At 43.8% G+C, this 12,985-nt stretch overlaps 2 protein-coding genes across 2 annotated transcripts in view; one reads left to right on the forward strand and one right to left on the reverse strand.

Annotated features, from left to right (window-relative positions):
• The window catches only part of LOC149290393 (uncharacterized), a 155,544-nt gene extending 151,820 nt beyond the window's left edge, over positions 1–3,724 (forward strand). The window contains exon 2 of the transcript XR_016277236.1: positions 3,604–3,724. The gene's annotated coding sequence lies outside the window, so the exon portion shown is untranslated. The remainder of the gene's footprint in view (positions 1–3,603) is intronic.
• Positions 1–12,985, reverse strand: part of LOC149290396 (uncharacterized) — a 186,141-nt gene that overhangs the window by 26,150 nt on the left and 147,006 nt on the right. The gene's annotated exons all lie outside the window — the stretch shown is intronic.

Below are 12,985 nucleotides of genomic sequence, written 5' to 3' on the forward strand. Positions count from 1 at the left end.
TTATCAGTTTTGTAGCTATTATTACAGAAAGACGTAGAGTGTAAACTCCTCAAGTACCTTTATTTTCTGGAGTGAGATGGGCTTTTCCAACTGACTCACTGTGATGATCTCCGGTGGTCCAAGCAGCCAAACTGCGGCCCTGTAATAATAATAATAATAATAATAATAATAATAGTAGTAGTAGTAGTAATAATTTTATACCCCTCTCTTCAGCCAAAGGCTATCAGAGTGGATTACAAATTGTTAATTAGACATTTAGTCATTATGGCTCTTAGCCCAGCAGACCCTTAACTTCCTTAAATCTCTCTGCCTCCACCCAGCGAATCATAAAAGGGTTTCCCTTAACCTTGACTGGGACCAGTTAAGGAACCTTATTTCTACTTCTTTACTGATCTTCCCAAGCATCAACCGATCCAAGACACGTGTAAAAGGAGCGTCAAGTAGTAGATACTCCAAGGAGATATTCATTATAAATAACAAAATATTACTGAAATATAAGTCCTACAAGATATTAAGAATCTTACAGGTACAATATTTGTAAGTATATAATATTCAATTCATACAAGCTATTAAAGCAGTGCTTCTCAATTATTTTCTGTCATGCCCCCCCTAGGAAGAAGAAAACATTTCGCGCCTATAAAATTGTCTATAAAATTGTTATAAGTATACCTCTGCATAACAGAGCCTCGCGACCCCCCCTGGGGGGCCCGCCCCACTATTTGAGAAAGGCTGTATTAAAGAAATAAATAAACCCAAGCGTCCAAGTCTGAGACTAACTTCCAAGATCCGCTCTTTAACTCTCTCTCTCTCGATCTCCAACCGACACAATTCCCCCAACTGTCTCTTGGTCTCTCAGGCCTTATATCTCCTTCTCATGGAAGCTTCCAGAAGAACCTTCATCTTGCTCTCTGATTGGTCAAGAGAGCCTTCCGTAGCAGTGATGTCACTCTGCATTTGCATAAACCTCCCTTTTCTGCCTGAAGAAGACCTCCATTGACTGGAGCCCAGTCATTACACTTTCCCAAGGCAAGGATTGCCCCTATTTCCCAATGTTGTTCTTGGTCTCTGCCTCCCAGTTGTTTCCAGGTCTTATGGGGACCTTATGGGAGTCTCTGAAGGGGTTTTCTTGGCAGGTCCCTTCAGAGTGGGTTTCCCATGGCCATCCTCTGAGGCTGAGAGAGTGAGACTTGCCCAAGGCTTCAGTCCTTTTGGAAGCCTTTTTGCTTCATCTTCTAGAAGACAGCTGAAGTGTTGCTTCTTGCTCTGAAGAATGAGAGGAACCTTCTGGCATCCAAAAGGCTAACATTGTCTGGAGTTATGTCTGATAATATGGTTATATAGGATTGCAATATCTGTTCATTTATTAAAAGATTTATAGCGCATCCCAACGTTAGGAAATGACATGTATGTGACCACAAGATAGAGCTGTAAGCTAAGTATTGTAAACAGTCAAGTTCCAGTGGCAGTTAACAGTTGACACTTGCATCATGGAATGTTGATGCTGTCAGTGTTCTTCTGAGAGAGAGTGTCAGTTATGACAGCTGGTGTAAGAGTAACTGCCTCTCTGTTTTGTTGTTATGGTTGTTTGGTTGACAAAGTAAGTTATTTATTAAAGCCCTCATGTAGAGTGAAGGCTTGAAGTGCTCTTGTTGTTATTTCTCAAGCTGGGAGCTCAAGTCCATTTTCAGTGATGAAGAAATATTTTCCTTCTTGGCCTAAATACCTTTGCAGACATCTCTTCAGAATCCTTCTCCCTGGCGTCCTGTTGACGTGGTTCAACTCTACAGGTGGTTGTGGTGGACACAGCACGTCTTTCCACGCCACAACATCCATATCTTAGAATCTCATAGCTATGTCCCTTAATAGCAGTTAACCAAATTAAACAGTATATAAGACAAAAACTTGAAACAAGCTGGACAAGGTAACTGTTGCATGGATTTGCAATTGGTTGACTGGCCGAACCCAAAGGGTGCTCAGCAATGGCTTCTTTTCGTCCTGGAGATAAGTGCCCAGTGGGGTGTCCAGTGGGGCTTTGTCCTGGGCCTAGTGCTATTCAACATTTTTATCAATGAGTTAGATGACATTAATGGGGGCATGCATATCAAATTTGCAGATGCCATCAAACTAGCTAATACTCCAGAGGACAGGATCAAAATTCAAGAGGGCCGGAACAGACTAGAAAGCTGGGCCAAAGCTAACAAAATGAAATTCAACATCGCAAAATGGAAAGTACTGCACTCAGGGCAGAAAAATAAAATGCACATAAATAGGATGGGGGACACATGGATGAATGAAACTACATGTGAAAAGGGTCTAGGAGTCCAAGTAGACCACAAGTTGAACATGAGTCAACAGTGCAACACGGCAGGTAAAAAGGCCAGTGCAATTTTAGGCTGCATCAGTAAAAGTATAGTATCTAGATCAAGGGAAGTGATAGCGACACTCTATTCTGCTTTGGTCAGACCTCACCTGGAATATTTTGTCCAGTGCTGGGCACCATGATTAAAAAAGATGTTGACAAGTTGGAAAATGCCCAGAGGAGGGCAACCAAAATGGTGAAGGGTCTGGAAACTATGTCCTATGAGGAACGACTAAGAGAGCTGGGGATGTTTAGCCTGGAGAAGAGAAGGTTAAGAGGTGTACTCCAGAAAACAGGACCCAGAACAATAGATGCAAGCTACAGGAAAAGAGATTCCGCCTCAACTTTAGGAAGAACTAATTGACAGTAAGGGCTGTTTGAAAGTGGAACAAACTCCTTCGGCGTGTAGTGGAGTCTCCTTCCTTAGAGGTCTTTAAACAGAGGCTGGATGGACATCTGTCAGGTATGCTTTGATTGAGATTTCCTGCATGGCAGGGGATTGGACTGGATGGCCCTTGCAGTTTCTTCCAACTCTATGATTCTAGGAGTGTCTGTCTGCAACTGGACTGACACTGAAGAACAGACAGTTGGGGCTGATATTTATAGTGAATTTGTTGCTTGGGGGCAGAAACCGAGTATTCGAAAATGTTTAAATTGCTTTAGAATGTTTCCTTAGTGGGGAAAGGATTGTCTGAAACTGAAATAAATACAGTGGGTGCTTTTTGGAAATACTTCAGCCAAAAAGGATCATCACACCAGCTCTCAGTTCCTTCATGGCTCTGAATTCTGGTCTCATTCACAAACCAATATATAGCATTGTCTGAAGGCGTCAGTCCCAGAGCTCAACAATAACATAACAGAGTAAAGAAGCAAATCTCCAGATATAGGTATTGGCAATGCACTAACCACTTTCCCCTCTTAAAAATAACTCACAGACGCAGTTGATTTCCTCCAAGTCCTTGGAGGTTCTTTAGCTTGAGTTGCAATAGAAAACAAATGTCTGACTATCTGCTTCCACTGATTTCCTTATGGCAGTTTGCCTACAATCTCTTCTTTGCTAGCGCTTATGAGTAAGGATACAATCATTATATGGATCTGGGGGCATCCAGAATGGGGTCACTCACACCAACTTTATTAATTTAATCTCAAATAGGGAAGGGTGAATGTGTGGCTAAATCTTGGGGTAACATCTTCCTCTCTTAACGCTGAGATTCAGTCTTGTCTGTCATTGTCCTTGTTTACAGAAGAACATGTCAGCCACAAGAGAGTCCACACAAGAAAAACGTCACATAAATGCCAGCATTGTGGGAAAAATTTTACTTACAAGTCAGACCTAGTGAGACATCAGAGAGTCCATAAAGGAGAGAAGCCATACAAATGCCAGCATTGTGGGAAAGGTTTTTCTCAGAAGTCAATCCTAATGACACATCAGAGAGTCCATACAGGAGAGAAGCCATACAAATGCCAGCATTGTGGGAAATGTTTTTCTTCGAAGTCAGACCTAGTGACACATCTGAGAGTCCACACAGGAGAGAAGCCATTCAAATGCCAGCATTGTGGGAAATGTTTTTCTTTGAGGTCAAATCTAGTGAGACATCAGAGAGGCCACACAGTGGAAAAGCCACACAAATCCCTGAAGTGAACTAACATTATTTTTATCAAGAAGGAATACAGAAAATCCAGGGGTGAAAAAATCCCTTATGATTTTGTTTGTAACGTTTGTCTGTCCATATTTCTGTGGTTTGCTAATGCAAGTGTCTGTTTATGTTTTAAGGTTATATTTCGTTAAGTTTAGTTTCAATTGCTGTAAGATAGATCATTGCTTTGGGATATAAATTTTGTTGGGGATTATGGGTTGTGGTATAGGTTAGCTAGATAGGGGGCCTGGGATTTGTTGCAGCTGTCAAGAATAGTTATGGGAATGATAGCTTTTGCATTGTGTGGGATTTTGACTGAATAAAGTCTGGGGCTGGTATTAACAGAAAGTGGCTGGTTTCTGGGGATGCCAAAGGGGGCCTTGTTATCTGTGGGGCATAGACTGTGGGGATTGGAGGTGGGGGGTAGGTTTTGGAGAGGGTGGAGTTTTAGGTTTTGGGGTTTTAATGTATTCTTTGACTTGGGGTGGGCAGTTCTCACTTAATTTCTATGTGTTCTGAATAAAGTTCTTTGCTGTTTCAACACACTGGACTCTTTGATGCACAGAAGTTCTGAATTTGCACAAAACTGACTCTTTCTTCTCTCTTCAGTCCTCCCAGCCATAAGAAGCAAACACACACACACATATACACACACCCACATGGACAGATAGAGGTATATAAACAAAGCAGTCCCTTCCTTCCCTGTCTTTCCCTCCTGAGTCCATCTCCTTTCCTTGGGCTGCATTCCGGCATCCTCCATGTCTCCTCAGAAGAAGAAAGGAAGAAAAGAAGAAAGGAAAGGGAAGCTGCTGCACCCCTCGCACTCTTTCCCTTCCCTCAAAGGCTGCCAGCAGAATAAATAGCAGCAGCAAGGCCCTGGTGATCCCTGCGCATGCTCAGGAGGGGGCCTTTGGGTGCATCTGTGCATGCACAGTCTCAGCCCCTGAAGCCATTGCTGCCCTCACAGTCTGTTCGGAGGGAGGGAAGTGGGGAGAGCCCTCCTTCATTCGGAGGAATGGCTGGAGGGTCTTCTGGGGGGCCCTTGGGGGTTATAAGAAGGAAGGAAGCCCCCTTCTCTCCCCAAAAGAAAGGCAGATGTCCTGCCATGCCTCCTCTCCTTCTTTCCTTCCCTGCCCCTCCTTGGGGGATTCCATGGGCCCAGGTATGGTAGAGTATTGTTTTATCTTTATCAACAGCAAGGATGACCCTAGCAAAAGAATGGAGACAAACAAAAGTTCCTGAAGTAGAAGAACGGCTGTTAAGACTATTTGATGCATTGGAAGCAGATAAACTCACAAGGATCTTACAAACCAAAACAAAACTAAAATGTATAGATTGATAGAAGACTGGGATAAAGTGCTGGACTATATAAAAAAAGAAAGGACGACTGAAGGGCAAACAACGGATAAAGAGAAAACAAAGACACAGCAAAGAACATAAACTTTGGAAGTCTTTTAGTTTGTTGTGGAATCTGAGGTTGGATGTATGGTGAGTTTGGATGTAATTTAGTATGTTTTACAAGTTTTGTCGCTTGTGAATATTTGTATTTGTCAAGTCTTTTAATTGTATCTGTGTTATTGTTGTTGGTCTTATATGCCCCCCCCCCCTTTTTACTAATAAAGTTTTAAAAAGTACAGAATCCTGAAATCTAGAAAGCATATCCAGGAGAAGGTGTTTAGGCCACACTGCAAACAACAACCTCCAAAACCCACAAAACAGTGATACCTTTCTCCTGTTTGATGTTTAACCCTTTTTCCCAATGAAGAACCCAGTTGAGCTTCAAAAGCTTGTTTTATCTATTTTGTGTATTTGGGTTGGCCACTAAAGGTATCCCTGTTTTGTGGATTGTGGGTGTGATTGTTATTTGGCCCGCATGGCAACCTTTGGATATGATCCCTAGAGTAGGAATCCCTCTTCATCTCATGGCTGTTTGGGGCTTTTCTCCCTCCCTCCTCTCTGCCCCATAAAAGTCAAGGGGGGACTCGACTCACCTTTGCGAAGGTCTCTTCCAAGGGGCTAGGATTCAGACACATAGGTTCAATTTGCATTACAGAAATAGTGCACTTCAACACCAACTACCATGGGTCAATTCTATGGAAATCTGGGATCTGTAGGTTTGTGAGCCAATCTCAGTGAGCTCTGGTGTGAAAACAGACTACAAATCCCAGAATCCCATAGCACTGAGAAATGGCAGTTAAAGCGATGTTGAACTGCATGAATTCTGCAGTGCAGATTCAACCATAAGCCATGTTATTCAGGAATATCAGTATCCTAAGGAATCTTGTAGCACCTTTGAGACTAACAGAGTGAAAAAAGTTGTAGCATATGCTTTTGTAGACTTGCGTCTGGAGTTTTGTGGAAGAGAGTCATGGCAACCCTAGTAGCCAGAACCTTCTTTTGTCCTCCATTTTGGGAGAGGAGAAAGGGAGGCCGAATGGAGAGCTCCCTGGAAAGAAGCTGTGTCTCTCCAGGCTGAGAGGCCAGAGACCTAGGAGCAAGGGCCTCTGCGGTTGGGGAGGAGGTGCTGTCTGAAGCATTGGACCTTCTGGGACCTTCCTTTTGTGCCCATGGAATACAACTGCTTCTTCCCACCAAGAACTGAAAATAGTCCTCTCCGAAATCCCTTTCTGGGAGCATTGGTGAACTGCCCTGGGCCCTACTACGTTGCAAGAAATAAAAATACACATTTGAAATGATGCAAAACAGCTCATGCTTAAATAATACATGCCTTAACAGTGACACCAGATTCTCCCATCCCACCCTGGGCTTCCCTTTCAGCTCAAAATGTGGTGGGCAAAGCATGACGCATGGCTCCATGCATCAGGCACTTCTCTGTAACCCACAGTGGTCAAAAATGTCTGGGATCTTTTCGTGATCTTGGGATGTGAGGGGCATTTCCGCCATGTTTTGTGGGACCCCAGGATCAATATAATGCCATAAAATGAGGTGTCCTCTGTTTGCTTCTCAGAAGCATGGCGAAAACGTCCCTCATGTTGATGTTTCTAATTGTTGCTTGCTTATTTTAACCAATTCTATTTTATATTATTGCCTATTGTTTTATACATATTTTGTAGATTGGCAGGTTTTATTTTTATTGACTTGATCATTTGTGTTGATGATGATGATGATGATGATGATGATGATAATAATAATAAGTTGCACTCTCTCAGCGTCAGAGGAAGGCCATGGGAAACCCACTCTGAAGGAACCTGCCAAGAAAACCCCTTCAGAGACTCCCATAAGGTCACCATAAGTCCTGGAAACAACTGGGAGGCAGACCCCAAGAACAACATTGGGAAATAGGTGCAAGCCTTGCCTTGGGAAAGTGTAAAGACTGGGCTCCAGTCAATGGAGGTCTTCTTCAGGCAGAAAAGGGAGGTTTATGCAAATGCAGAGTGACATCACTGCTACGGAAGGCTCTCTTGACCAATCAGAGAGCAAGATAAAGGTTCTTCTGGAAGCTTCCGTGAGAAGGAGATATAAGGCCTGAGAGACCAAGAGACAGTTGGGGGAATTGTGTCGGTTGGAGATCGAGAGAGAGAGTTAAAGAGCGGATCTTGGAAGTTAGTCTCAGAATTGGACTCTTAGGTTTATTTATTATTTTAATAGCTTGTATGAATTGAATATTATATACTTACAAATATTGTACCTGCAAGATTCCTAATATCTTGTAGGACTTATATTTCAGTTATATTTTGTTATTTATTATAATCATCTCCTTAGAGTATCTACTACTCAGGCAGAGGCAGCCATTTTGTGTTCTGGCGGCCATTTTGTGCTGCTTGTGATTGTGGGGAATAACGTTCCGGAACCTTCTCTGAGGCCTCAGTTGAACAGAGGCTTCTCTTTCTCTCCTGAGGCTCCAGAGAGAGAAGGAGGCCAGGCTCCTTGGGCCAAAAGGAAGGAAGTGTGTCCCTTTGTGCCTCTGGCCCTCCATTTTGGGGAGAAGGACGGAAGGAAAGAAGAAAGGAAGGAAAGAAGGAAGGGGTCTGTGGGGGTCTGAGGAAGGGAGGCAGGGACTCAGGGCCAGTGGGGAGGCTGGGCTTTGGGGGCTGGGGGAGAGATGTGGGGAAAGAGACCCTCCCTTTGGGCCCTAGCTGGAGAGGGCCCACCGGTCCTTGCCTCCCCCTTTGGGAAAGGGGACCCCCTCAGCCCCCTGGACTCACTCCTGACACTCATTCCTAGAATGGCTGGGACTCAGAGGAGTTTCCTTGGCATTGTCACCTTCTTCCCTCCATGGCCATTGGCACTGACCTTTCCCCATTGCCTTTCCTCCCTCAGCCCTTGGACCTCCTCCTCCTTCGCACTCAGAGCAGCCCTTCTCTACGGCTGAGGAGACGGCCTCTGACCCAGGGAAGCTCCGGCCATAAAGGACTGCAGAAGAGACCTTTCTGGGGCTGCAGGAATCAGGGTCTTTGTACTGAAGGTAGGCCTTTATTCCTGGAGCTGGAAGAGGACTTTTGTTTAAATGTTTCAGTCCAGGATTGTGTGGAAGGGCTGCAGCTGAGAGACTGAGCCCATGCTTTGCAGGCATAAAGCCCCAAATTCAGTCTCTGGCAGCATTGTCTTCCCAGAAGGTGGAAGGGAGATTTCCAGACCCCAGACACACAGTGCCAGTGAGTCCTTTGTGTGGGCAATGTGTGTGTGTGTTGTTTACTAGAGCTTTGTGAGATATTTGTTTCACTGGGTTTATATAATAAATTTACTTATGTCTTCACTTCCCAAAATGAGCATAATCCAGGATGCAATCTTCACTCATAAACTTATACATTTATAGATGTTTGTTGTATAAGTGCAACATATTCAGCATTGTGCATATTTTTTAAAAATATACAAGGAAAAGTGAAGAAATTGTGATATTGACAATAGATCCGTTCAGAAACAATGCACACAAATGTACATGCCTCAATTTCTGTGTGGCTTTAGCAAGCAGAGGGAGGAGGTGCATACTTCATGCAACTGCTATGACTGACACACACAAACACACACATTTTGTAATTGTCAATTTTTAAACCGCTCAGATCTTTTTGGAAAGGTGGTAAATACACACATTTATTATTATTATTATTATTATTATTATTAACACAGCAGTTAAACTCAGAGATTTGTCTCATTTGGAAAAATGAAATGATTATTTTCACCAGTGTCTAAATGAAAAAGGGGGCGAAATGAGGGGAGGTTGTGGATCAGATCCATAAAGTAATACAGGTCTTATCCAGCCCAGGGGCCAGAATTTCTCCACCTGGGATATAAATCATATAATCATAGAGGGCAACTAAAATGGTGAAGGGTCTGGAAACCATGCCTTATGAAGAATGGCTTAGGGAGGTGGGGATGTTTAGCCTGGAGAAGAGAAAGTTAAGAGGTGATATGATAGATCTGTTTAAATTTTTGAAGGGATGTCATATAAAGGAGGGAGCAAGCTTGTTTTCTGCTGCTCCAGAGACTAGATTCCACCTCAACATTAGGAGAAACTTCCAGACAGTAAGGGCTGTTCAACATTGAAACAGACTCCTTCCTTGGAGTGTAGTCAAATCTCCTTCCTTGGTCTTCAAGCAGAGCCTGGATAGCCATCTGTTGGGGATGCTTTGATTGAGAGTTCCTGCATGGCAGAATGGGGTTGGACTGGATGGCCCTTGGGGTCTCTTCCAACTCTACGATTCTATGATTCTATGTGGCAAGAACAGGACATTCCCAAGCCAACATGGACAGGCAATAGTGTGGAAAATGGGCAATCTCTATGTGGGCAAAGACACTTTCAGAATTGTGACTTCTCTACATGCAGAAGGCTGCCATGGGAATTGGGGAGGAGGGCTGGATCCCATGGAAGGGGGGCAACCAGAGAAGAGAGAGATCCTTTCCTGCCCTGCCTGACTGGGGGCCTCCCTGGGGGATGGACGGCAACTGGTTTGGCCACTGGGAGAATGAGGGGCCATCAGGCCAGACAGCCTGACCCAGGAGAACTCTCTATGCTCCAGTGTTGCTCCAGGTGGAATAGGCTACAACTGGCCATTCACTGACCCAGGTATTACCATCGAGTTGTGGAAGCCATAACGCATGACCATTCCATGCCTGGTGAGAGTGTTTGGTGTAAGGTATTGGAGATGCATCCAGCTGTGTTTCTGTAGCCAGAAGCAAAACAAAGACATTTTCTTCTGAGGGTCACTGGGGACCTTTGCAGGTTTCAGCAGATGATGCCCTCATTTCACATCTAGCTATGGGGACATAACCAGAGCCTTTTCCAATTTCCCATCCCCTGATCCCCAGCTAATCTAACAAGGTATGGAGTAACTGTTGTGTAGGGGAGCTGCTGTGAGTCTATGCAAGGTCCAAAGGGCTTTGTTTGGTGCAGAGGGAGGAAGAGATGCCCACCTCTCAATTGACCCAAAGGAGGCATATGTCACCTGCATATGTCACCAGCAGGATGCCAATCTTTGTGACTTTGAGTGCTGCAGGGTTTCTTTCCAAACCAAGCCTAACCCTGGTCTCTTTTCTCAGAACTTCATCTTGGCCCCCCTGTACACTGCTTTGCGGTATCTTTTGCTGGAAGTGACCAAAGTGCAGGCCCACCAGGAACCCCCTGCCTACCTGATGGCTGACACAGAGGCCAAGCGGAGGGAGTTGAGCTCCAAGAAGAAGAGGCTGCCGAGGTGCAACAACTCTTTGGTAAATTGCCATCCTGACTATTAGTTTCATCTGGGTCACTGCTGGGACGGCTCATGAAAGCAAGCGGAGAACAACTGTCCCAGTTTGCCAGAGGGAATCCTGCTTAATCCTCTGTCACCTTATTTTTTCAGGGGCTTTGAAAATGACCCATTTCTCTCTCCTGCTCCCACTTTCCCTCTTCTCCTTAGTTCACTTCAGTTACTGCAAAATGTGTTCCAAGTTCAAAAGACATGTGCAGCGCATCAACTCAAAAGAGGGAGAGGGGAGGAGAGAAAGGGGCAGGGTCTTGCCAGGAGTTGGAAGCAAATGCAAACTGCTGTGCCCTTCCTCGCTTGTGCAATCTTCATCATTAACAACTTTGGCCATCTTGACCCCCTTCTGGTGTTGCTTGTCCACATATGTCTTGCTTTCCCCATCTGTGAAATGCTGAGGGATATGGAAGAATTTCTCTGAACCTAAATTGGGGATGGGCCCAGTGGCCCTCAAGCCCAGAGGACTCCCCAGAACTGTTTTTGAAATTAGGAGAGAGATGGCTAAATTCACTATAATTCCTTGGTGACTAAATGTACTTTATATGTTGGGGTAATCAGTATCCCAATCAATCAATAATATCTCAGATCTAAATTATATTGTTTATTATATTGAAAGGATTCGAGACCAACTGGATCTCAAAGGCTGTAGCTTTTTGCTTTCTTGCAGAATTTAAAGTTTATTTCCTGGACTGATTTCTGAAGTGTTGAAATAATATTTGCGATGCACCATGTACTTTCCTCCCCTTTTGCTTAGTTACTCTCTGGATAAGGCTATTTTCTATTCCAGGTGACCTTTGCGGATGTAGCAGTATATTTCACCGAGGAGGAATGAAAACTGTTGACAAAGAAGCAGAAACTTACATACAGTTCTGTGATGATGGAGAATTATGAGAATGTGGCCTCTGTGGGTAAGGAACCTGAATCCATTGCCCTTCCTGTGAAGACTGAGGGCCCTTTCATCATTCACTGTCAGAGTGCTTTGTTTCCACTTTAGAATTAAAAAGCAACTTCCTGACAGTAAAGACTATTCGATAGTGGAACACATTCTTTCCTTGGAGTGTAGTGGCGTCTCCCTCCTTGGAGGTCTTTAAACAGAGACTGGATCGCCATCTTTTGGGGATGCTTTGATTGAGAGTTCCTGCATGGCAGGGGGTTGGACTCAATGGCCCTTGTGGTCTCTTCCAACTCTATGATTCTGTGATCAGTTATGAGTAATATCTATGAAGGGAAGAAAGGGGGACACAAAACCTGCTTTTTCTCTAATGTTTCTTTTCCATCCTGAGCTTGCTTAGCTCCATGATTGATTCAAGAGGCCCTTTGTTACCCAAAATGCTGGAGTCTGGGGAGGACACCCGCAAGTGCTATGCTTTTAGGGGAATTTGGTACTTCGCTCAATAGAACGAGATAGTTTTAATGGGGCAACAGTGACTTCTGGATCCAGCCAAGCTATAGCAGGTCCTGAATCAAACAGTACGTCAGAGGTATTTTAAATAGGTTTTTGTGTTTTATTTAGGTGGAAAGCAAAATACACATACACCATACTATATATATAAGTGTTCATCTGCACACACAAGATCTAAGTAACGAAGGTGGGAGTGATGAATAGATGTAAGGCTTTGTTAAAGGTATCTATTACCTACCCAGAGCTTTATTCCAATTGTTGAGGATTTGGAATGAGGAGAGGTCAGTAGTTCCTGCGACAATTGGGGTTGGTGAGTGGAGTGAAAACAAACAGAGTGTCTGTCTGTAACTGGACTGACACTGAAGAACAGCAAGTTGGGCCTGATATTTATACTGAAATTGGTGCTTGGGGCAGAAACTGAGGGTTCAGAAAGGTTTATATCTCTTTAGAATATTTCCTGGGTGGGGAAAGAATGGCGTGAACACGAATTGAATGCAGTGGGTGTTTGATGCACATACCTCAGACAAAAGGGATTACCACACCTCCTCTCAGGTCCTTGTTGGCTCTGAATTTCGATTGCGTTCACAATCCAATGTACACTACAATCTGAGGGTGACGCTCCCAGATACAGCTCAACATTAACATGGCAGAGTATGGCAGCAAATATCTAGATATAGGTATTGGCAATATACAGACCACTTTCCACACTTAAAAATAAGTCACAGACACAGTAGATTTCATTCAAGTCCTTGGAGGTTCTTTGTCTTGAGTTACAAAATAATACAAATGAATAAATGAATAATTTATTACAGCACATGGCCAGCTTAAAAAAATAAACAAAGTAAAAACAAGTATTACAAAGCATCACAATAAGTAAACTGCATTCTAG

This window comes from Sceloporus occidentalis, unplaced genomic scaffold (assembly GCF_023333645.1).
Source record: "Sceloporus occidentalis isolate IW3139 unplaced genomic scaffold, rSceOcc1.0.p SCAF_39, whole genome shotgun sequence".
NCBI classification, from domain to species: domain Eukaryota; kingdom Metazoa; phylum Chordata; class Lepidosauria; order Squamata; family Phrynosomatidae; genus Sceloporus; species Sceloporus occidentalis.